This window comes from Bubalus bubalis, chromosome 4, assembly GCF_019923935.1.
Source record: "Bubalus bubalis isolate 160015118507 breed Murrah chromosome 4, NDDB_SH_1, whole genome shotgun sequence".
NCBI lineage: Eukaryota > Metazoa > Chordata > Mammalia > Artiodactyla > Bovidae > Bubalus > Bubalus bubalis.
The window spans coordinates 21,977,313-22,001,950 of NC_059160.1; the positions used below are offsets into that span (position 1 = coordinate 21,977,313).

General features: G+C 44.6%; 1 long non-coding RNA gene across 5 annotated transcripts in view; it reads right to left on the minus strand.

The window, feature by feature from the left end:
• Window positions 1-24,638, minus strand: part of LOC123333203 — a 207,646-nt gene that overhangs the window by 77,226 nt on the left and 105,782 nt on the right. Inside the window, exons 1-2 of one of the 5 annotated variants that reach the window (XR_006640919.1) lie at window positions 6,194-6,373; window positions 3,823-3,918 (exon numbers count right to left, since the gene is read on the minus strand). The exons of 1 other annotated variant lie outside the window; for it this stretch is intronic. This is a non-coding gene — a long non-coding RNA (uncharacterized LOC123333203). Of the gene's footprint in view, window positions 1-1,914; window positions 1,939-3,822; window positions 4,014-6,193; window positions 6,374-24,638 lie in introns of those variants that run through there. 3 more of the 5 variants (XR_006640921.1, XR_006640922.1, XR_006640918.1) reach the window with 3 other exon arrangements.

Consider the following 24,638-nt stretch of genomic DNA (forward strand, 5'->3'; position numbering starts at 1 on the left):
CATCAACAGATGAATGGATAAAGAAGTTTTTGTACATATACACAATGGAATATCCCTCAGCCATAAAAAGGAATGCATTTGAGTCAATCTAATGAGGTGGATGAACCTAGAGCCTATTATAAAGAGTGAAGTCAGAAAGAGAAAGATAAATATCATATTCTAATACATATACACAGAATCTAGAGTTTATTTACAGGGCAGCAATGGAGAAACAGACATAGAGAATAGACTTATGGACATATGGAGTGGGGAAGAGAGGCTGAGATGTATGGAAAGAGTAACATGGAAACTTACATTACTGTGTGTAAAATAGATGGCCAATGGGAATTTGCTGTATGGCTCATGAAACTCAAACAGTGGCTCTGGATCAACCTAGAGGGGTTGGATGGGGAAGGAGATGGGCAGGAGTTTCAAAAGGGAGGGGATATATGTACACCTATGGCTGATTCATGATGAGGTTTGACAGAAAACAACAAAATTCTGTATAGCAATTATCCTTCAATTAAAAAATAAATTAATTAATTTTTTTAAAATTACTGAGGGGGTAAATTAGGAGTATGAGATTAACAGACATGCACCAACATATAAAATAAACAGCAAAGATTTGCTTTACAGCTCAGGCAACTATATTCAGTATCTTGTAATAACCTGTAATGAAAAAAAATCTGAAAAAAAGTATGTAAATATATACAACTGAATCACTTTATTTTACATTTGAAACACATTGTCAACCACCTCTACTTCAATAAAAATATTGGTCCTTATGTTTGATACGCAGGTCATGATTGATCTCAGCATGAGTTTTGGTGGAATGATGGGGTTCAGAAGACAGACTAAGGTGGAATAAAAGGCAGAGACCAAGAAGACAGGGAAGCTTTCAGAGGAGTTTGACCATGCTATCAAGGGAGGGTCGTGTATTTTTCCAAGATAGAAATTAGTTGAGTGTGATGAGCAGTTCAGGGGCACGATCCAGTGGGGAATGAGAATCGATTATGGGGTCAAGAAGCTAATGGATGGACACTAGTAGACATTATACAAAGAGAGCCTGGAACCATGCTCCTCAGCCAAAGTTTTCTCAAGAATCCACAATCGGAGAACCTCCCTGGTAGCTCAGGGATAAAGAATCCACCTGCCAATGCAGGGGACACGGCTTCCATCCCTGGTCTGGGAAGATCTCACATGCCATGGAGTGCCTAAGTCCATTGCCACAACTACTGAGCTTGTGCTCTAGTGCCCAGGAACTGCAACTGTTGAAGCCCATGTACCCTAGAGCCCATGTTTGGCAATAAATGAAGCCACTACAATGAGAAACCTATGCACCGCAACTAAAGAGTAGCCCCTACTCTCCACAACCAGAGAAAAAGCCCTCGTAGCAATGAAGCTCCAGCACAGCCAAAAATATTAAAAAATTATTTTTTTAAAAAGAATCCATAAACAACTGATATTGTTTTCCTTGATCTCCCTTTTGACCTGCTCAAGGACAAGAGGCTCAGACTGGCCATCTTTTCTGGTTGCCAGCTAATGCGTTTACCCCCTCAAAAGTGCAGACAAGATCTACTGGGTACAGATCATCTACAGTGCTTCCTAACCTACTCCACCTGAAAACACATGAGGAGACACTTCACATATGAAATAACCAACATGCAAACTAAGTAAATGTTTTTGTTATTTTTTGAGAAAGGAAAGAAAGGCAGAGGATGCAAGAAGAAATGGTGACAATGGTGAAGCAAGATACAGAGAAGGCAGGAGACCAGGCCAGAGATGCAGTGAGGCTGCCTATACAGAGGAAAAAAGGTGCCCCTTGTTCTCCCCCTAAGGAAAGCCAGGGAGCATGCAAAACATGGTGGTGGGGAGTGGGTGTGGAAGGGGTGAGTAGAACAGAAAGTTAAAGGGTTATATAAGAAGGAGACATACCCTATGGCTCCTTATATGTGGAATCTAAAAAGAAATGATACAAATGTTACAAAATAGAAAAAGACTCACAGACTTAAAGAACCAATTTATGGTTGCCGGGTGGAAGGATAGGGGAAAGGGATGGTTAGGGAGTTTAGGACAGAAATGTACACACTGCTGTATTTAAAACGGATGACCACCAAGGCCCTACTATATACCACAGGGAACTCGGCTCAATGTTATTTGGCAGCCTGAACGGGAGGGGTGTTTGGGGGAGAATGTATACATTTATAAGTATAGTTGAGTCCCTTCACTGTTCAGTTGAAATTATTACATTATTAATCAGCGATGTGTGCTAAGTCACTTCAGTCCTTTCCAACTCTTTGGACTGTAGCCCACCAGGCTCCTCTGTCCATGGATTCTCCAGGCTATACTCCGATATAAAATAAGAAGTTTTTTTAAAAAAGTTAAAGGGCTATCTGCTAAGAATGAAGAGACCACATATGTAAGGGATAGTAGAAGTTTTAAATCATTGAAAAGAATGGGAGAAGGACATGAAAAAAGAAAGGAAAAGATTCCTGGGTATCCACAGTGACCCAGTTGAGGTTGAGACACAAGTAACAGTTTGCCTGGCTCTGCGATTTCCTCCCACAAGGTGCTGAACTGCTCAGAGGTAGAGAGAAAGGGGGGCAGGTATTTTGTTGGGTGGGTGCAGGAGGCAAGGAAGTGGAGAAGAGAGAAGCTCAGATGACCACATGAAAAGGGAAGGGAAAGAGGCACAGAGGGTACCTATGGGGTGTCCTAGTTATAATCCACTTCTGCTGACTTAAACAGAGAGGTATATACACAGCTCAAAAAAATCACCGAGTGGTGTCAAGAAATAGCCTCTAGTTGGTGTCCAGGAATGACTCTCCCCAATACACCATAGGCCTGGTCCATCAGATAGGCTGAGACTCCAACCCTAATCATTAAGCTTTAGCTCCAAGGTGCCCACCACAGCTGCCGTCTATAGAACCAAATGCCCCCAACAGCCTGTTCCAAGGAAAACCGAGACCCCTACTCAGCCCTCTCTGTATTAATATAACTTAGTTTTGAGTCAAAGTCTCTTACAGATGCATTAGGTTGGTGGAACTAAACCAAGTCTCTGCACCAGGAAGCAAGGGAGATTGAGGACTGAACTGTGTGTTGCACACAGGACTGGCAAGGTCTGTCCTTTCTAAGAAGACAGAGGTGCTCCTTCTTCCAGGGGACATGGCCCTGCCCCTGTGTCCGGCTTCCTGAGCAACGTTTAGATTGGGCTTCAGTCCACCCTTCACCCCTACCTCTTCAGGAGGCAGATTCCGTGCAGAACAGAAAGGATACACCCTTTCTGGGGCTTACTGATCCAGGAGAAGTCTTACAGGAGTCAAAAGTGAGTCTCCACAAAGTCAAGAGTACATGTGTGATGGGAAAGAGACATGGGCTGAGGTAGGGGGAGGTGGGCAGAGCAGTGGGTATCATGGTCACAGCATAAAACACAGAAGCAGGGGGTATTCAGTGTGGGAACAAGAAGTTCCTGTTGGACGTGGGTGAAGTACACGAGAGTTGAGGAAGCCTTGACCTCAAGGAAGCTGTTGGAGAGACAGAGCACCTCTGTGGATGTTAAAAACCAGCCTGAAGGAAGAATAGGGGAGTCAGATTCCACAGTCTCTGTGAGAAAATGACAGGGAGACAGGCTGATGGCAACCAGCAGTGACCTCAAAACAGGAGGGGCTTCCTGCAAGGACAGACGTTGCAGCAAGGAGCAGACAAACCACCACAACATCCCAGCTTTCCTCTCCTCGCCCCCTTAGGCCTTCATTTAAGCAAAGACTTCCAAGTCTTAGCTCTAGCAGCCATAACAAAACACCATAGATGGGGTGGCTTAAACAACAGAAATTGATCACTTACAGTTCTGGAGGTCTGGCTGCAGGTCCTAGAGGATGGACAGCACCGGCCTGGTCAGGCTCTGGAGAGGAGAGCTCTCTCTTTCCTGCCTCTGCCCCACTACCCCGTGGAGGGAGAACAGCAGGTTCTCAGGTGTTTCTCCTTATGAGGACGCTAATCCCCTCGCAAAAGCCTCACCCTCCTGACCTCATTTAACCCTGATTGCCACCCAAAGCCCCACCTCCTAATATCACTGTATTGGGGCTTAGGATTTCAGAATATGAATTTGTGGGCCTCCCTGGTGGCTCAGTGGTAAAGAATCCACCTGCCAATGGAGGAGATGAGGGTTTAATCCCTAGGTCAGGAAGATCCCCTGGAGAATAAAATGCAACCCACTCCAGTATTCTTGCCTGGAGAAGTCCATGGACAGAGGAGACTGGTGGGCTATAATCTATGGGGTCGTAAAAGAGTCAGACATGAGTTAGTAACTAAAAAACAACAATATCAGTTTGTAAGGGTCACAAGTTCCACTCCACTGTCTGTGAACAAAGTCCCTATTCTCATGGAGTTTACTTATGCAGGGGGGCAGACAATAAACAAAAAAACTGGAAAACTAACTGCCATATGACCCAGTAATCCCACTGCTGGGCATACACACGGAGGAAACCAGAACTGATAGAGACACATGTACCCCAGTGTTCCCTGCAGCACTGTTTACGATGGCCAGGACATGGAAGCGACCTAGATGTCCACTGGCAGATCAACGGATAAGGAAGTTGTGGTACATATACAAATGGAACATAACTCAGCTATAAAAAAGAATACATTTGAGTTGGTTCTAATAAGGTGGGTGAAGCTGGAGCCCATTTTACAGACTGAAGTAAGTCAGAAAGAGCAACACCAATACAGTGTATTAATGTATATATATGGAATTTAGAAAGACAGTAATGACAACCCTATATGCAAGACAGCAAGAGAGACACAGATGTAAAGAACAGACTTTTGGACTATGTGGGAGAAGGTGAGGGTGGGATGATTTGAGAGAATAGCCTTGAAACATGTATGTTACCATATGTGAAATGGATGACCAGTGCATGTTCGATGCATGAACCAAGGCACACAAAGCCCGTGCTCTGGGAAAACCCAGAGGGGTGGGGTGGGGAGGGAGGTGGGAGGGAAGTTCAGGATGTTGGGGCACATGTACACCTGTGGCTGATTCATGTCAATGTATGGAATAACCACCACAATATTGTAAAGAAATTATCCTGTAATTAAAATAAATAAATACATTTTCTAAAATGAAATTTTAAATTAATAAATATATATATTATGTTAGGGTCACCAGTGCTATAAAAAAGTTAGTTTGGTGGGGAGAGGGGAAGCCAGGGTATTATAGTGTACAGAGCGGATATGGAAGAAGGGAGTGGGGCATCAAATATATAGTGTACAGAGCGGATATGGAAGAAGGGAGTGGGGCATCAAATATATGGTGCAAGGGTACCAAATGCAAAAGTCCTGAGACAAGACCAGGTTTGACTTGAGAAAATGGAGCAAAGAGATGGGGAAAGAGGACAGTGGTCGGGTTTACTGTAGTTGGAGTATAACAGGGGCGAGCCACAGAGGGACACTGTAAGGACTTCAGCTTTTGCTCTGAGTGAGGTGAAAGCCACCACAGGTTAATGAAGAGAAAAATGACACGACCCAGAAACCGGAGAATGGAAAATCTGCAGTGGAGAAAAGCTACACATGTGGTGTTGCAAGGAAGCAGGCGGGGTTGGGGTAAGTGGAGAGTGGATTGAGGAGGCTGAGCACACAGAGGTGAGGGCTCACAGGTCCCTGTGGACTTAGAGATGGGGAGGATAGAGGTGGGAGGATGCCTGGGAGATCCAGGGTTAAAGGGGTGAGAGGTGGCACCAGGCCAAGATGCTTTGAGGCAGGATGGGGCCAGAGTAGCTGGGAGATACCGGGGTCTGTGGGCAGAGGGCAGAACAGACTGTCCTGTGGAGCTGGGTTCTGGGCAAAGGCTGTGGTAGATCATGGAAGCCACCAGGAGAAGTTCCCATGTGGCCCAGGACCTCTGGGGGGATGTGAGAGGTGGGGACACTTCCCAAAAGTGCAGCATGGTGCTCTGGGTTCCAGGAGGTCAAGAGACTGTCTGGCCAACATCTCTCTTGTGGTAAATGTGGGGAGGTGGGAAGTAGAAATAAAGGAAACCTGGAAAGCTGTCCAGCCCAGGAAAGTCCTCACCCTGGGATGACTGATGAGGAGGGAGGAAGAGCTTTGGGGAGAGAGATGCTGAGCCAGGAAGGGAAAAGGGAAGTGAAAGGCTGCAACCTGGGATACTTCCTCCTCCCGGCTTCACCCTCCCGATGACCTAGACCCGCCGAGGACTCACAGGGAGGAGGCCACAGATTGTGGAGGCCAAAAGCCAGCGTGGATCTGATCAAGAACCAAGCCTCCAGAACTTCATTTGCAATTCGGCTGCTCCTTTGGCAAAAGGTCCCCTGTGCAGCTGTTCCACCCAGAGAGCCTCTGCCAGGTAAACTGCACGATGCCTCCCCACTGCCAGCCTGATGGCTACAGAATGTCGCTCCCACTCCCAGCATTCCTAGCTCCGGGCAGGCTCTCTGGCCAGAGTTACAGTGGGCAGCAGGCGAGGGAGGGAGCCCAGGCTCAAGCAGGGAGCACTGGCCTGCTCTTCCTGGTTGAGGCGAGCCCCAAAACGCTCTCTGATCTGAGCCCTCTGCCAGTTCTGGAAGCGTTGGGCTTGTCACAACTCCAAAAAAGAGCAGGAGGCTACTTAGCTATAGATGAATAATAATTGGGCCTTTGTCTAACAGCGACTGTGCTGATGAATAATTAAACTTTTTATTACAATTGAGAAGCACTCTGCCCACATGGATGGTCCCGTGGGCTGTGCCAGGGGAAACGCAGGTGATGAAAGAGAACCTTCCAGGTTCTGGAGTCCCAGTCGTCATTGTTTAAGATGGTTGGGGTCTTCAGAAAAGTTATGTATTAAGCAGACCCAAACACTCTCTTCCTTTACACTTCTTTTCAGGATCTAATAAGATAAATCAGTTCGAGCAGAACATGGGCATGCAAAGGGCTGAAGTAGCTAGAAGTGAAAACCAGGAGGCAAGAGATAAATAGGCCATTAGCCATTAGCCAGACAAATATCCTTGAGTCATAGCCGATGATAAGGATGGTGATGATGATAAGAGGGCACAGCTGGCGTATAATGGGAGGCAAACTGACCTCAGGAGTCAGAACACCTAAGTTCAATAGCTTGCCTACTTCTCACCTGTGGCCTTGGGCAAACTCAACTCTGCAGACCTCCCTTTTCGAACCTATAAAATGGGGAAAATACTACTCGGTCCTTGTGATACCCTGAGGGCTTAACAAAGTAGTGTTAATGAGAGTATTTGGTGATTCTAAAGACAGCGAATGCAAGTAATTATAGCTTACAAATCAGAATTAAAGGCAACTGAGTCCAGTCAGCTTGAGTTGTGATAGGCTGAGCGAATCAGGATTCAGAAATAGTGGAAAAGAAAATCTGTAGTATTTGGATTAGATATGAAATTACTGCAAAAATTCTATAGGGTTCAACTTAAATGCATTGAAAAAGGTAAATAAATCCCTCTAGTTGTTAAACAGCATTTCATCTTTCTCTAGTTTGTCAAGAGGATAGAATACTTAAAGAGGGACCAATAGATGTTAATTATTTTTATGGAACAGTGCCTACAGAATTCATATATCCACCAATATATTCACACAGTGGGAAGTAACCACGGGCAGGAGGAACTGTTTTTGTTAAATGTATAAAAACTGAACACTGACCATAGCTCATCTCCTTTAATGCTCATAACACAGAATGAAACTAAGGCTCAGAGGAGCTCAGGTAACAAGATCAAGGTCCCAAGGTTACCAATGCATAGACCCACAATTAGAAGTTTATTTCTCTCTTAAAAGCCATCAAAACATTCACTACACTATTCTTCATGATTCAGGTGGAAAGGCACCATTTACCATCACATGGTCTCTTTCCCTTATAATCTCCTGGGAGAGATGACAGTGCAACAGATGAATTCAGCAAGTATTTATTAAGTTCCTTTATTCAAAGTGCTGGGGAACCACTGATAAAGGAAAGAGATGAAACCCTGTTCTTGGGAGCAGCTATGAGGTGAGGACCAAGTGCGTGGTCTAGAGCCAGTGCTGAAGATCCTGAAAGCCCCTCATGACCCTTGGTGGTGAACCCTTACATTCTTACCATTAGTGTCCATGGATGCAGCTACCCCACCCCTACCCCCAGGATCCTCCACCAGACTGGAGCATCCAGAAGCTGGCTGACAGCAGGCAGACCAGCATGGAAATGCACAGAGCAGGGATCTGAAGTCCTGTTCTGGCTTCACCATTAGTTGATCTGTGAACTTCTGTCCACCCCTCATCCACTGAACCAGTTTCCTTGTTTGTGAATGTGAGTATTGTTGACTAGAGAGGGGCTGGTAAGACATAGTCCAAAAGGACTTGAACAATAATACTAAAAGTTCACTTGTATTCACTGGCAACCCACTCCAGTATTCTTGCCTGGGAAATCCCATGGACAGAGGAGCCTGGTGGGCTACAGTCTACAGGGCTGCAAGAGCCAGACATGACTTAGTGACTAAACCACCACCACCCATTATCCCTTTATGTTTCTGTTAATCAAACTCGGGATAGTTGGTTCTTAGCCATCTGTGGGGCTCCATCAAATACAAACTTTGAATATTCCAAACTGCTCCTATGTAGCAGGAGGAGTGTCTACCCCATAAGGAGTGGGTGCAGAAAGTGAAGGACCAGAAAAATGAGGCATCTTTTCAGGCCAGATCCTTCCTTCTGCCTCTTCTTGGGCCCAGATCTATGTAACATATGCTGGAAGTCTGGGTATCTGCAATTAACAAAGGGTCAAATGGGAAGAGAAGGAATTTCTAAAACTTTTGATAGAAATGCTGAGGTATAGACAATGGAATACTACTCAGCCATAAAAAGAATGAAATGATGCATTGGCAGCAACATGAATGCAAACAGATATGATTACATTAAGGGAAGTAAGTCAGAAAAAGACAAATACCATGTGATATCACTTATACATGGAATCTAAAATATGACACAAGTGTTTCTGTTTTGTAGATAGGTTCAGACTCATGGACATAGACATCAGACTTGTCGTTGCCAAGGGGAAGGAGGTTGAGGGAGGGATGGAGTAGGAAGTTGGGGTTAGCAGATGTAAGCTATTAGACATAGAATGGATACACAAGGTCCCACTGTATAGCATAGGGAACTATATTCAATATCCTATGGTAAACCATATGGAAAATAAAAATAATATAAAGAATAAAAAGAATAGCTAGCGGGAAGCTGCTATATAACACAGGAAGCTCAGTCTGGTGCTCTGTGATGACCTAGGGGGGTGGGATGGGGGAGGGGGGAAGGAGGCTCAAGAGGGAGGGGATATATGTAGACTTATGGCTCATTCACATTTTTGTATGGCAGAAACCAACACAACACTGTAACGCAATTATCCTCCAATTAAAAATAACTTATTAAAAAGTGCAAAAGGAAAAAAAACATAAAAAATATAAAGAAAGAATATATATATATGTAATTGAGTCATTTTACAGCAGAAATCAACACAACATTATAAATCAACTATTTTCCACTTAAAAAAAAAGATGTGCTGAAGTATTTAGCTACACTGGAACTTCCTTGATGTCAGGACCTGCCCTCCTATGACTGTGCCCTAACCACTGAGCTCCATGGCTTGGAAATGCTGCCTCATCTCACAGAACAACAGACCAGCTGCCCTCCCACCATCCAAATGGGCCTGGACATCTGGCCCATGTCGCTCCGAAGGGCCCCATCCTGAGCAACCCTCAAGTAAAATACTCCAATCTGCCATGTGGCCTTGGGCCAAGGCTGCATGCTCAACGGTTGGCCGCCAGCCGATGAGCTCCCCTCGACACAGGTCATGAAGAGTTGGCTGGTAGCTCAGTCCTTCTAACAACGAAATCAGATGTGACAGACAAGCAGTCAAATTTATTTGTGCAGCTCTCAACTCCTGTACTTAATCAGAAAGAAACAGAAACCAACCCTAAAAGGTGAACTTGGGGTTTTATGTAAACATGGCCTGCGCTGTTCTTGCTCTTTCCTTCTAAGCTGCCTCAAGTTATCTGAACAGAGAACTAGGCAATCTGCCCACAGGTCTCCAGGGATGAACCCGGATGAATATCTGCTACCATTTTACTGAATTTGAAGTCTTCTCCTGAAATTCAAAAACATTTGCAGTTGGCTCATCCCATGCCTGGTCTTCCCTGGTGGCTCAGTGGTAAAGAAATGACTTGCAACGCAGGAGACACAGCTTCAATCCCCGGGTCAGGAAGATCCCCTGGAGTAGGAAATGGCAACCCACTGCAGTATTCTTGCCTGGGAAATCCCATGGACAGAGGAGCCTGGAGGGCTACAGTCCATGGGGTCACAAAAGAGTCTGGCACAACTTAAGGACTGAACAACATCTCATGCACATTGTCCCTAGAGCATCACAGTGGGAGACTGTGATACTCGTGTCCTCAGCCCCCATCCTGGTGCCAGTGGGAAGAAGGGAAAGGAGACGGGGCAGTGAGAACAGGGGAGAGGGTCCCTGCCATTCAGAGAATCTGTCCATCCCTGGAGCTAGACCTGCTCACACAACCTCCTCCAAACAGCAAACCTGAAACCACCTAGGACGTCATCACAAGAAGCCTCCTGGTGACCACTGCGTGAAGCAACGCCATGACTTCATAGGCATCCAATTATTTAAAACAAACTTCCTTATATTGACATGAAACCAGCTTCTCTAGTACTTTCTTTCATTGGTCCATTAGATATACCATATTTATATCAGACCTTCAGAAAATATAAGTGGTTAAAAGAAGAGGAACAGGGGCCTCGATGTTCCCTTGCAGATCCTCCTCCTAATCCATCCCCACAGAGGCATTGTAACTTCTTTCTTGAATTGTTTTGAAAAGTCAGGTCCTCAGATTCACATCTTGATCAGTTATAAAAGACTTTCCATTCAGGGCACTGTTTTTCCGGGCCCCTCATCTGTCTCCCTGGAAATCATGTAACCCTCCAATCACTGCAATGTCCAGCCCATGGACACTAGAGAATTCGAGGCAAAGCCCAACATTAGTGACTGTGAATATCAGAAACACAGTTGTGGCTGTTTCTCGATGCTTAATAGGGGCAAAATAAAACCCACAATGATAAACTTTCCATTTCCCAGTGGTGAGATCACGTGGTTCAATCCAGCAATGGCTTCTAGCTTTAACTTCTCTCCAAAATTATTTCTGCAAACATGTCAAGTCAGTTCAGTTCAACCACTCAGTCATCTCTGACTCTTTGCAACCCCACGGGCTATAGCACACCAGGCTTCCCTGTCCATCACCAACTCCCAGAGCTTGCTCAAACTCATGTCCATCGAGTCAGTGATGCCATCCAACCATCTCATCCTCTGTCGTCTCCTCCTCCTCCTGCCTTCAATCTTTCCCAGCATCTGCAATCATGTCAAATGCTGCTCTAAATGATAGGGGTATACTCTATGGACCATCATCAGAAAAAAAAATCACCCCCTCTTCTCACAGTCATCTCCATCTGCCAGTACACTCCCTCACAGTGCGAAGGGAGATGGTAGAGAGCCAAATAGTGACTAGTTAATAATCCTGGGGACTTCCCTGGTGGTCCAGTAGTTAAGACTTTGCCTTCCAAAGCAAGGGGTACAGGTTCAAACCCTGGGTGGAAAGCTAAGATCCCATATGCCTCGTGGCCAAAAAAACAAAACATGAAACAGAAGCAACATTGTAATAAAAACTGTAAAAAAAAAAAAAAAAGGTCCACACACAAAAAAAGGAAAACCCTTTCACTCCACACATTTGCATGGAACAAACCTTTTGTTTTCAGAGCATTAAGTGGCTGAGAAAAAATATCTTATAAAATCATAACCCATACCCACATATTCTGGAAGCTCTGTGGTATCTTTCAAGTGGGAAAGGATTCCTTTATTGTTGATGTGGATGATATTTTTGGCTCATTTTATGTTATCCAATATTTCAATGTGGAGAGCAAAGTACAGACTGTAAGAAATCAAATATTATCTGTGTATCCAACACCTAGCTTTCATATTATTAGCAAGTTACCATATGTTGTTCAGGCTTTTCCTCTTCTTTTTGTAAAAGAAGAAAGCATCTAGGTACATGTAATGCTCTGTGAATGTTCTTCCCTGATCCTATGCACTTCCTTCCACTCCAGTAGGTAATCATTGGCCTGAGGTGAATGGTATCAGTCCCATAAAGACCTTTACAAAATACTTACTAAATATATTCATATATGGGAATGATGGGGGGCTTCCCTGGTGATCCAGTGGTTGGGAATCTGCCTTGCAATGGAGGGGACACTGGTTCGATTCCTGGTTCGGAAGATCCCATATGCTGAGGAGCAACTAAACCCTTGTGTGACGACTACTGAAGCCTGTGCAACCTAGAGCCCATGCTCCCCAACAAGTGAAGTCACTTCAGTGAGAAGCCCGTCCACTGCAACTGAAGAGTAGCCCCTGCTCACCAACCACAACTAAAGAAAGCTTCTGAAGCAACAGTCAGTGTAGCCAAAAATAAAAATAATAAATTTTAGAAAGAAATGATGGGATTCGGAGTGGATATTTTACATTTTTAGTAAAATTATATCATTCTGTATGTACTATTCTGTACTTGCTTTTTTCACTGCACATTATGCTTTTGAAATATATCCATAATGGTCCATGCAACTCTAAACCACATATCCCAACTGCTATTATTTCTATCTTTAAAAAGAAAATTTTCATTGACTTTGCCAGCCACTTGCTTCCCTGTCCTTTGCTCTCTTTACCCTTTTGGCAATAAAATTCCTTGAAAGTGTTGTCTACTCTCACTGACTCTAAGTTTTCTCTCGAACCCTTTCACTCCATTGCAGTCAGGCCCTTGACTCCCCTAGCAAGAAACCCTGGTGTTGACAGCTAAAAATCCTTCTCTCAAGAGTGGCTGCCCTGCTTCATGAGTGGCCAACAAGAAGCCTCTCATCTCAGCATCTGCTGGTAGCCCCACAGTTTAGAGGGACTCTCTTGGCTTCTCTGTCGGGAACTCTCGGACCTGGGGCCACACACCTCTGCAGGCTGGCTCACCTCAAGAGATCATCATTGCAGTTGGGCTGCCTCTGCTGCTGTGTGATTGTCCTAATAACACTGCACAAGTGAAGATGCCCAGTCTAGAAGTCCATTGTGATATCGTCCAAGGACTTGCAGAAACATTATGTTGAGTTTTCCCTTCCTTTGCGGACACTGTCTCCTGAGAGATGGACAAAGAGCCTCTCTCCAGGACTTCCTACCCTCAGTGGCCCTTGGCTTCCACTCAGCTGGCCAGCAAAGCCCCTAGCATCTAGAAGGCTAGAGGCCCACAGATGGGCCAAGAAGATTTTCCAGCCCATTTCTTCCATTCCTGAAAACATACTTCGTTGCAGTTTGCACTAAGGGTCTAGGAATGCGGGCTTAGATCCCCATCAGGGAGAGGACTTGGAGCTTGAGAAGGAGCAAGAATGAACCATTTTCAGAGAATCTTAACTGTGAAAGGACACCTTTCTCATCCATGCAGATGCTACCCGGACCTTATCTGTGCACCTCACTCATGGAGAAAGATAGAGTCATACACCAAGAAAGGCTTCCCTGGTGGCTCAGATGGTAAAGAATCTGCCTGCAATGCAGGAGACCCGGGTTCGATGCATGGATCAGGAAGATCCCCTGGAGAAGGGAATGGCAAACCCACTCCAGAATTCTTGCCTGGAGAATTCCATGGACAGAGGAGCCTGGCTGGATACAGTCCATGTGTTCTCAAAGAGTCGGACATGACTGAGTGACTAACACTGTATACCAGGAAGCCTAACTGTACTGATAAATTGCCTAGATGCACTAGCCAGATTCATGGTGCTGACAAGGCAGTTTCTTTCTTTTTCTTTTGTTCTGTTCAATTGCTTTGCATCTCAATTTATACTGAGATATGGGTAAATACGCCTGAGTTCCAAGAGTCCCAGTGTCCTGCTCAGGAAATGTTGTAGAAAAACAAAACAGACACTGTAAATATTCTCTCCAAAGCCCAGCACTGAGAAACAAATTACCTGTGCAGAGAAAACTGCAAATAGATGCTGCTTATCCTGTCAATGTTTCCTAGACTGATTTTTGTTTTGCATTGTGCTTTTCATAAAATGCATCCTAAAAAGATTTTCACAATGAAGCATGTAAATGTCGTAAGGACTGCAGAGAGAGGAAAATAACAAGAGGTAGGGACAAAGAGAAAAATCTGAACCAAAGATTTTGGAAAGAAGGGTTATTGGGGACAAATAGAACATTTAAAAGTGGGTCCTATTTAATTAAATAATCAGAGGAGTAACTCAAGACAAGTAAACTGGCTTTCTTCTCCTTTCTGGACATTTCTTGTCTTGAGTTATTTCTCCCCTGGGTAAGACAGCCAGGGTTTGAGTCTTGGCTCCCTCACATTTATCTGTGACCTTGGGTGATTTATTTTACCTCTGTAAGATTCAGCCTCATTATCTATAAAATAAAAGATAATTACAGGGACGTCTCTAGTGATCCAGTGGTTAAGCCTTTGCCTTCCAATACAGAGGGTACAGGTTCCATCCCTGGATGGGGTGCTAAGATCTCACATGCCTTGCAGCCAAAAACCAAAACATAAAACAGAAGCAGTATTCTAACAAATTCAATAAAGACTTAAAAAAAAAAAGGTAATTATAGCACCTATCTTTATAGTTAGTTATGAGCATTATACTGAATGAAGCACACCGCCTGGCACATCAAATGAATTCAGTTCATATCACTGGTAATAGTATTAATAGTCCCTTCATAAATTTCTCAGTACTCATTTCCTCCCATTTTAAACCTCCCTTGACCCCTCATCCACTCTGTCTACCTTCAGCCTCCCACCTCATCACTGCTTTCATTCCCATCTCTCTGAGCCAGGCTGACAAACTCCTTCACAATCTTTCCCAATCTCCCTTTCCAGCCACAGATACTTCCCTCACTCCGTAAACATCCTCCGTGCTGACCACACACTTCTTCCCAGACCTCGGTGATGACAGCCCTGTAGTGGTGCTCTGTCCTTACCTCCTTTGTGCTCTTTCCCTGGAATGCCCCTCTCCTCCTGCCGTCTGACCCAAGATGATCAGTCCTTTCTTCAAGGCTCCAGAACCCACCTCTGATACTGCACTTGTCTCTCTGTATTGCCAAGTTTTGTCTCTGAAATATACTTCTCACCCAAATTGTGAGCAGTAGATCACTATATATTGGGTTGGCCAAAAATTTCCTTCACATTTGTCCATAACATCTTATGGAAAAACCCAAACAAACTTTTTGTCCAACCCAATAGATCAAGATTGATAGACAGACAGACAGATGATAGAGACAGATTGCTGTGTTAGTTGCTCAGTCACATCCAACTCTTTGCAACCTCATGGACTACAGCCTGCCAGGCTCCTCTGTCCACAGAATTTTCTCAGCAAGAATACTGCAGTGGGCTACCATTCCCTTCTCCAGGGGATCTTCCCACGCAGGGATCTAAGTGAGATCTCCTGCATTGCAGTCAGACTCTTTACCATCTAAGCCACCAGGGAAGCCCTAGAGACAGATTGACAGATGAAAAATAGATGATAAAGACAGATCAATAGAGAGATAGGAAGGTAGGCAGACAGATAACTACATTTATTAATCAAAGTATCTCCAATCAGTAAATACTTAGACATGCTAATAGGATGACTGGGTGAGCAGGCTATTTCTTCTGAGCCATTCCAGTCTTTCTAGGCCACTTGGAAGAACTTCCAGGGACACACAATCAATGCTGTCTTCTCTTGTTACTTACAAAACCATAGTATATAAGACCCTCAGATCATTCAAGCAAATGTTCCAGATTGGAAACACCAAGCCTGCATTTGATTCTCAAGTCAGGGTGAGTCTCTTCTGAAGAGGAAAAAGAGATGAGGAGTGAGATGCCACCAAGGGCCCAATTGCCCCCTGTGAGATCCTCTGGTGACTTAAAAAAGTATCCTGGAAAGAACTACATGGTACATGCCTCACCCACTCCGGACCATGACAAGATCAAGCTCTCAGCAGTCAGCGTGGCTCCATCCTAGGAGGGGCAACATGAGAGCAGAGATTTCCTGGGAGACCCTGGAGATTCTTTATCATCTCAGTGCAGCTGTTGGGAACCCAGAAAGGATCCACAGCTGAAGCCACTGTCCCAGATCAACATGTCACATAGTCACTTAAACTAGAAACCTGATGGCCATCTGGATGCAATCTATTCATACTTTGTGAGGTTGTAAATATACAGCGAGTAGGAGTCCAGTAAAATCTTATCATAGTGTTGATGCCCGGATGCATGAAGAGTGCCCGTGATGGACGTTCCCTGATCTAGAGAAAGACACACTATCTACACAGTCCAGGGTCCCGGGTGAAAGGATGCCATTGGCTAGAAAAATGAGAGAGAGGAGAGATGCATTTTCCAAAGGAGAGAGAGGTGCATTTCCCAGTATATTTTTTGCCTTTTTTTTTTTTTTTTTTTGGTTGTTGACTTTGTTCTATCTTACTATAATTCAGTTCTATTGGTAGCAGAGTAGGACTTACACATGAAGGGCACAGTTTCCCTGACTTTTAGTAAAAGATAGGTTAAAACAATGGTCTCAGAGCTTCCCTGATAGCTCAGTGGTGAAGAATCTGACCGCCAGTGCAGAAGACATGGGTCCCCTCCCTGGTCCTAAAAGATCCCACAGGCTGCAGAACAACTAAGCCCGGACACCAGAACTACTGAGCCTGTGCTCTAGAGCCTGGGAACCGCAGCTATCGAAGCCCACAAGCCTAGAGCCCATGCTTGAGAAGCCACCACAATGAGAAGTCTGCACACCGCAACTAGAGAAAAGCCCACGTGGCAATGAAGACCCAGCACAGCCACAAATAAAATAACTAGTTAAATTATTGAAAGGAAAAAGAAAAAACAATGGTCCCTATGGCAGCCTCAGAAATAATGGATTAGCACGTGAAAAACCAGGAAAGGTAAGTGACCCTCCCAAGGTCACCTAGTTAGTGGCAGAGTGGGGACCAGAGTCCAGGTGTCCTGGCCACTCGCCACCAGCCCTCCTTCCTCTGACAAAATCCCTTCAAGGTCAGAGTCGGGAACCCAGGAATGGTGTCACGGGGTGGAGATGGGGCAGGTGGGGGATGGAGGCAGCAGAAAAGGCAGGGAAGGCGCCCGGAGAGCCAGTTCCAGCATCAACTCCAACAGCCTGGGCTCCAACATTCCAGCTCTGCTTCTTAGCGGCCATGAGTGAGACGTTAGGCCCATTTATTTCATTTCCTGTGCCTCTATTTCCTTATCTGGAAAGTGGACGGATGATAATCTGGGTCACTCTAAGGTCTGGGGGACTCATTAAAGCTTTGAGAAGCGGGCCTGACAAACAGTGAGGATGGTGTTAAGTGTTATTATTCTGAAAGTGGTTTTACTCCTAGCCTTCTTCCAGTGGGGGAGAGACTGGCTTCCACCTGTTCCTTTCATCGTGGCCATGAATTTGCTCTGGCATCAGCACCCCCAGAGTGGAATCCTCTATTAACTTTCCCAGGCCCGTGACCCATCTCCGCTTGGGAAACTTCAGTGGCTGCTTGCTTACTTCTTCTTCTTTTTAATATTTATTTATTTGGCCATGTCAGGTCTTAGTTGGTGGCACACAGGGTTTTTGTTGTGGCTCACAGACTCTCAAGTTGTGGCTCAAGGGCTTAGCTGCCCTGCGGCATCAGTTGCCCCTACTTCCCCAACCAGGGATCAAACCCACGTCCACTGTGTTGCAAGGCAGATTCTTAACCACTGGACACCAGGGAAGTACCCCTACCACTTCTTTGGAGGTTCCCTTCCACTGCTGGGAAACAGCACCTATTAGAAAGATTCCTCTGTCATTGGAGTAACAGAGATCTGCCTGTCTCTAACTTCTCCAGGATGGTCTTCTTTCTTTTTTTTTCTTTAGCTTGTGGGATCTTAATTCCCTGACTACGGATTGAGCCAGGGCCCACAGCAGCAAAAAAGCAGAGCTGCCACTTTGATGACAAAGGTCAGTATAGTCAAAGCTACGGTTTTACCAGTAGTCATGTACAGATGTGAGGGACCGTAAAGAAAGCTGAGCACTGACAAACTGATGCTTTTGAACTGTGGTGCTGGTGAAGACTCTTGAGAGTCCTTTGGACAGCAAGGAGATTAAACTAGTCAATCGTAAAGGAAATCAACCCTGAATATTCATTGGAAGGACTGATGCTGAAGCTCCCATACTTTGGCCGCCTGATGCAAGAGCTGACTCATTGGAAAAGACCCTAATGCTGGGAAAGACGGGAGGCAGGAGGAGAAGGGGACAACAGAGGATAAGAGAGCTGGATAGCATCACCGACTCAGTGGACATGGGTTTGAGAAAATCTGGGAGATAGTGAAGGGCAGGGAAGCCTGTCGAGCTGCAGTCCACGGGGTCACCAAGAGTCCAGCATGACTTTGCAACTGAACAACATCACAGCAGCAAAAGCTCTGAGTCCTAACCACTGGACCTCCAGAGAACTCCCCTCCCCGTTGGTCTATAGTCCTGCCTTGCTTCTCGTACTAAGGTAAACATTCTCCCCAGACACTTGGTGATGGGTTGGAAACATAAATTCAGACAGTAAATGTGGCATGTTTTCCTAATGAACCAAATTGAAACAAAGACTTAGTAGGAAGAGTAAGGGGGAGTTGGAATTTAAACTTGACCTTGAATGTCTTAATATTTTAAAAGATTTTCTAATTTAAAATGCTTTCCAAACAAGCATATTTTCATGGATAACTATAAAGTTCAAATCATTTCTTTATCAGAGATAACACAAAATTTTGCTTCCAACAGCTCTGCCCCGGGCTCCCAGGAGTATCTATTCACTTGCCTTTGACATTGGGAATTTCTAGATGGAAAAGCCTGAAACAGGCTGCTCTGCTGTGCAGCACTACAAAGAATGAGTCTAATTCCTCTCCCATGGGACCACTGGGTGAAGTTTTCATAAAATCTTACAGCTGGAAGGAGACTCAGAAGTTGTTTAAATGTATCTTTCTTCTGCAGCATGCCTGACAGATGGTCACCCAGCCTCTCCTGGAGCAGGCTCAGAGCAGAGACCACATGGTAAACGCTGCCATCCCACTGCCGGCCAGCTCGAAATGTTAGGATGTTCTTTTCTTAAGCCGAGCAACATGCCTGAAGGCCTGGGAATGAGGCAGACCTGAGCTGGGCTTCAGGATGAGTCACTTAACCTCACTGGGCCTCAGTTTCCTCAGCTGTAAAATGGGGTGAATGGTGTTGGTTACCTCACAGGGACACAGAATTGAAAATGCATTTAAATCAGTCTACATTCTGCTTGACACGTTGAAGGACTCAGTAAATGTGCACCATCACCACCAGCACCATCTCCCTAAGAGCTTCCACCAGCCAACATTCCAGAGCCCGCCTTGACAGCTTTGCTCCAAAACCATGTTTTAGACATTTGGTAACAGTTCATACACCTCAACTGTGCTTAAAAAGGCACTTGCCCTCAGTTAAATATACCTCCACCTTCCTCAACAAAGCAACATTCAGATGTTTCAGTTAATGTCTCTTTATCAGAAAGCCACTTGAATGAAACTAGAACACTTTCTAACACCATACACAAAAATAAACTCAAAATGGATGAAAGATCTCAACGTAAGACCAGAAACTATAAAACTCCTAGAGAAGAACATAGGCAAAACACTCTCCGACATACATCACAGCAGGATCCTCTATGACCCATCTCCCAGAATATTGGAAATAAAAGCAAAACTGAACAAATGGGACCTAATTAAAATTAAAAGCTTCTGCACAACAAAGGAAACTATAAGCAAGGTGAAAAGACAGCCTTCAGAATGGGAGAAAATAATAGCAAATGAAGCAACTAACAAAGAATTAATCTCAAAAATATACAAGCAACTCATGCAGCTCAATTCCAGAAAAATAAATGACCCAATCAAAAAATGGTCCAAAGAACTAAATAGACATTTCTCCAAAGAAGACATACAGATGGCTAACAAACACACGAAAAGATGCTCAACATCACTCATTATCAGAGAAATGCAAATCAAAACCACTATGAGGTACCATTTCACGCCAGTCAGAATGGCTGTGGTCCAAATGTCTACAAGCAATAAATGCTGGAGAGGGTGTGGAGAAAAGGGAACCCTCTTACACTGTTGGTAGGAATGCAAACTAGTACAGCCACTATGGAGAACAGTGTGGAGATTCCTTTAAAAACTGGAAATAGAACTGCTATATGACCCAGCAATCCCACTGCTGGGCATACACACCGAGGAAACCAGAATTGAAAGAGACACATGTACCCCAATGTTCATCGCAGCACTGTTTATAATAGCCAGGACATGGAAGCAACCTAGATGTCCATCAGCAGACGAATGGATAAGAAAGCAGTGGTACATATACACAATGGAGTATTACTCAGCCATTAAAAAGAATACATTTGAATCCGTTCTAATGAGGTGAATTAAACTGGAGCCTATTATACAGAGTGAAGTAAGCCAGAAAGAAAAACACCAATACAGTATACTAACGCATATATATAGAATTTAGAAAGATGGTAACAATAACCCTGTATGCGAGACAGCAAAAGAGACACAGAAGTATAGAACAGTCTTTTGGAGTCTGTGGGAGAGGGAGAGGGTGGGATGATTTGGGAGAATGGCATTGAAACACATAGAATATCATATAAGAAATGAATCGCCAGTTCAGGTTCGATGCAGGATACAGGATGCTTGGTGCTGGTGCACTGGGATGACCCAGAGGGAGGGTATGCGGAGGAAGGTGGGAGGGGGGTTCAGGATGGGGAGCACATGTACACCCATGGAGGATTCATGTTGATGTATGGCAAAACCAATACGATATTTAAAAAAAAAAAAAAAGCCACTTGAAAGTGTATTAAAAGATCCATATGGATGAACCAGAGAAACGGTTGAAGGTGAAAAGTGCCATGGGTGGGGAAAAAAAGTGAAACAGCAGACAAAGTAAAAGAGATGGGAAAATCGAGGATGGGTGGGGATGGCAGAGATGAAATTTAAAAATATGTGGTCAGGCATACACTGTGCTGTGCTAAGCTGCTTCACTTCGTGTCCTTCTCTTTGCAACCCCATAGACTGTAGCCTGCCAGGCTCCTCTGTCCATGGGATTCTCCAGGCAGGAATACTGGAGTGGGTTGCCATGTGCTCTTCACAGATAGCTAGTGGGAAGCTTCTGTATAGCACAGAGAGCTCAGCTTGATGCTCTGTGATGACCTACAGGGGTGGAATAGAGGGGTAAGAGAGAGGGGATATATGTATACATATAGCTGATGCATGCTGTGGTGCAGGAGAAACTAACACAACATCGTGAAAGCAATTATACCCCAATAAATAAATAAATATGTGGTCAGGTAGCTCCAGAGCTCAAGAGACTGAGCTTTCTCATATCTGATTGGAGGACAGGGCTTGGATCAGAGTTGAGAGGGACATCCTGCTCCTCCTGGGAGCTGCATCTGAGCACAACACTGACCTGATTTACCCACCCTGCTGCAGCTGATAGCAGGAAGGGATGCAGCAGAGTCCAGCTGGGGCAGCCTAAACCTCCTTGCTGTCCTGTTTCCAGCGTGTGGCTGCACAACGCCAGCCTTGGAGGAAAGGAGCAGAGGAGCAGGAGGCGGGGCACAGGCCTTCATCTTTACACCACACCTTGGCCCCTAAAAATCAGCCTGATGGGTGTGTCAGGCTCTCAGTCATCCAGTTAACTTCTCCTCTGGAAGGGAGGTGTGACCTGGGTGCTATGGATGGGATTGTGTCCCCCTAACATTCACAGTGAAGCTCCTACTGCCAGTGTGACTGTACTTGGAGATGGAGGTGGGTAAATGAGGTCACTGGGGAAGCGGGGGAGGGTATCTGATTGAAATGTTGTCCTTATAAGAAGAGGAGAGACACAAGAGTTCTCTGCCCTGTCCCTGAGTGCCTCCCCCCTATACATTGCAAAGAAAAGGTCCCAACAAGAGGGCAGCCATCTGCAAGCTAGGAAGAGAGCTCCCCCTGGAACCCAATCAGATCATACCTTGATCAAGGACTTCTAGCCTCCAGAAGTATAAGAAAATTAATTTCTGTTGCTTACGCCTCTCAGTCTGCAATATTTTGTTACAGCAGCTGGAGCTGACAGATACACACAGCAGAGCAGGTCCCCAAGAGAGTGATATTGTCAGTGGGAGCTTTTTCCTTTATGGGTGGAGACAGAACACGGGGAGAGAAGAGGTCCCCACTGGAAGCATAGTTAAAATAATTCAGTGTTGTGATTATAAAAGGTAAGAATGGAGAATAAAGCAAAATTTAAATAGAATGTTAGTATGTCCCTAGCTATGTGCTAGATATGTCAATTTATTCTTGGAAAAGGAGAAAGTGAAAGAAAGCCTTAAACAGGTGAAACATAAAGAAAGAAAACATTCAGTTAGAAGTTAAGTACTCTTAGAAGGAAAAAATGTAGAAGCAGTGATAGATTTTATTTTCTTTGGCTCCAAAATCACCGTCATCAGGGACTGCAGCCATAAAATTAAAAGACGCTCCTTGGAAGGAAAGCTATGACTAATCTAGACAGTGTATTAAAAAGTAGAGACATTCACTTTGCCAACAAAGGTCGATATAGTCAAAGCTATGGTGTTTCCCAGGTGGCATTAGTGGTAAAGAACCTGCTCACCAATGGAGGAGACTTAAGAGATGTGGGTTCAATCCCTGGCTTGGGAAGACCTCCTGGAGAAGGGCATGACAACCCACTCAGTATTCTTGCCTGGAGAATCCCATGGACAGAGAAGCCTGGAAGGCTGCAGTCCATCGGGTCTCAGAGAGTCAGACACAGCTGAAGTGATTTAGCACATACATGGTATTTCCAGTAATCATGTATGGATGTGAGAGTTGGACCATAAAGAAGGCTGAGAGCTGAAGAACTGATGCTTTTGAACTGTGGTGTTGGAGAAAACTCTTGAGAGGACAGCATGGAGATCAAACTAGTCAATCCTAATGGAAATCAATCCTGAATATTCATATTCAGGACTGTTGCTGAAGCTGAAGCTCCAATACTTTGGCCACTGCTTATAAAGAATTGACTCACTGGAAAAGACCCTGATGCTGGGAAAGACTGAAGGCAAAAGGAGAAGGGGACAGCAGAGAATGAGATGGTTAGATAGCATCACCAACTCAACAGACATGAATCTGAGCAAACTCCAGGAGACAGTGGAGGACAGAGGAGTTTGGTGGGCTACAGTCTAAGGGGTCCAAAGAGTCGGACACACTTAATACTGAACAGCAACCCTCTTTAAACCCATACTCAGATGATGTAAATCCTAATGGAAAGGTTTTGAGAAATATTTACTGATTGCCTGATGTATTCTTGGTGCTGAGCTAAGTGCAGAAGATACAATTAAAGAGTGGGATAATACATACTGCTTTCCAGAAATTTCAGTTTTAAAATGCAAGTCTATCCTTCCATCCTCCCTCCCTCTCTCTCTTTCTCCATAATTTATCAAACATTTATTGAGCCAGACCTTGGCTGTACAGCACAAAAGGTATATAAAGGTAAGTTATTGGTCATACTCTTGAGGTATTCAAAGTCTCAAAACAAAACCAAGTTCAAAATAAAATCAGCCTGTGGAAGGGCCATTAGCTTTACAAAGATGAAAAAACTTAAAGATGATTTCAAATTCCTCAGGTGAAATCAGAGAAGAAGAAGAAGAACATTCTGGGCAGAGGAGATGGCTTGAGCTCCAGGTCAGAGAGACCTGGACACACAGGGGTCTTCTGAGAAGCCAAGTCCAGTCCTAGGGGTTCTGGGTGGGAGGGGCTGACCCCTCAGTGGAGGTTTCCTCTCTGCCTTCAAAACCCTTCCGAGATGTGATTTTTGCCTGGAATGACTAACCTGATAAAACATCCAGAAATAGCTATTCTGATAAAAATAGCCAACCCCCCTCCCTTCAACAGCTTCTCCAAAGCTGCTTTGGTGCCTCCATCCTCCACAAACCCCCACCCCTTCCCAAGTTCATGACTGATAGCCTAGGCAGAGAGGAGCCAAAAGGGAAAACAGCTTAGTTTCTCTGCTCTGCTTTTCATTCCCTTTATGATTATAGTGTTTCCAGACCTTTAAGCCACCTATTCCTGCTGCATCCCTAACAACTACTCATAAAGTTACCTCTTTAAAATGTTGGGCACTTAAATATATTTTTAAACTGATATTCAAAGCAAGTCCAAGAAGTATTATTCGTCTTTTACAAATGGGAAGGCTGAAGCTCACAAGATTCAATTCACTTGCCTAAGGTTATAAAAGTAGCTGCTGTTGGAAATTTAAAACCAAGTCCATCTGACTATATAGCTGTGGTTATCAAAGTGTGGTCTCTGGGCCAGTTGCACCTCCTGGGAACTCCTCGCAGACCTACTGAATCAGAAATGGTATTGGAGGTGAGGCGTAGCAGTCTGTATTCCACCAAGCCCATGAGGTGATGTTAATAACACTAATGACTGAGAACCTTTGCTTAAAGTGTATACTCTTATCCCATTGTACATTCCTACATTCCTACTATCCAAATGCAAAAAATCACCATGGGGGAGTCATCTAGGGAAATACATCATTTTCACTTCTCCACCGTGATGCTTCCAAGGAATTAAAGG